We start from the raw sequence: 1,370 nt of genomic DNA on the forward strand, positions 1-1,370 counted from the left end.
TCGCGTGTCTTTGCTCTCCTTCATAAGCAGCTTTCTTCTCTTTGTCCAAGACGGTTTCTCTAGTTCCCACCGTCACGCCCTCGTTCCAACCAGTGGGAAGGGGCAAGGAGGAAGGGGAGGTCATGGCCCTTCCTTTAGGGCACAAATTGGATGTCATTCACATCACTTCTGCTCACATCACACTGAGTGACCATCACATTGACCTGGACTTAGACACAGGCTCATACCTGGCTGCAGGGAAAACTGGGAAACGTAGTCCTATGCATTTCATCTCCTCAGATGGTCTCCGGTTCTTCCACTTCCTCTTCCACCATTCCCTTAGCCCAAACCATAATCTCCTACCTCACCTACTGCAATAGCCTCCCCGTTGGTCTCCCCACATCCTCCAACCTGGTTTTTCCTTTGCATCCTGAGTGATTTGGTTTAAATGCAAGTGAGACCTGATCACCTGTTCAGCAGCTTCCCGCTGTCTCAGGATAAAGCCCCTCATGATACGACCTGGTCCTCTGGCCTCAAATCAAGCCTCTCTCCCTTGCTGTCTGTCCTCCAGCCACACTGATCTGAGTCCAGTGGGTTGAGTGCAGGTGGTTCCACGTCTCCATTCATGGTCTTTGCTCTTGTTGCTGTCTCCGCTGCAGTATCCTCTCCCCACCCGACTCCCCACATCTCCCCACTCCCAGTCCCATCAGATCTTGTCCCTCAGATCTAAGGTAAGTGGACTCTTTCTCTGGAAAGCCTCTCGGACCTAGTGGATAAGGTCAGGCCCCTTGTTATGTAGACTTATGGTACCCTTTCTTTTATTTCAATATCACGGGTTGGATTATGTTGTTTGTGTGATCATTGCTTAACTTCTGTGCACACCATCTGACTAAGCTCCAGGAGGGCAGAGACTGTTGCAGCCCCCATGCCTGGCATGGTTCCTGGCCCATAGCAGGCCCTCACGAAATGCTGGTTGCCCGGGTGAACCGTGAGGCGTGGGAAAGTGTGAAGAATGACTGCCAGGTCTCTGACTTACCATGGAGATGAATGTGGTGCCATGTGTGCAGACGGGGCCCTAGGAGGCGGGCGTAGGTTGGGGCAGGATCCTGTGTTCAATGTTGGAAATGCTGGGCCAGGGATGTCGACTAAGCTCTTGGTTAGTGACCCTGGACTTCCGGGGAGACGTCCTGCTTGAATCAACTGACATTGGATTCTCCACCTGGCTCAAGGTTATCGTGGGTCAAGGCGGCCAGAAAGGCAGCCATCTGGGGGCTAAAGATAGGGGTCCTGGTCTTGTGTCCAACTTCAGAGGAGAGGAATTGGGAAGGAAGTACCAGAAAAACTCTCTACTGCAATTTTCTTTACCGAGTTCTCTTTTTGGAAGGGACCGT

The sequence above is a fragment of the Neophocaena asiaeorientalis genome, unplaced genomic scaffold (genome assembly GCF_003031525.2).
Source record: "Neophocaena asiaeorientalis asiaeorientalis breed wild unplaced genomic scaffold, Neophocaena_asiaeorientalis_V1.1 scaffold36, whole genome shotgun sequence".
NCBI lineage: Eukaryota > Metazoa > Chordata > Mammalia > Artiodactyla > Phocoenidae > Neophocaena > Neophocaena asiaeorientalis.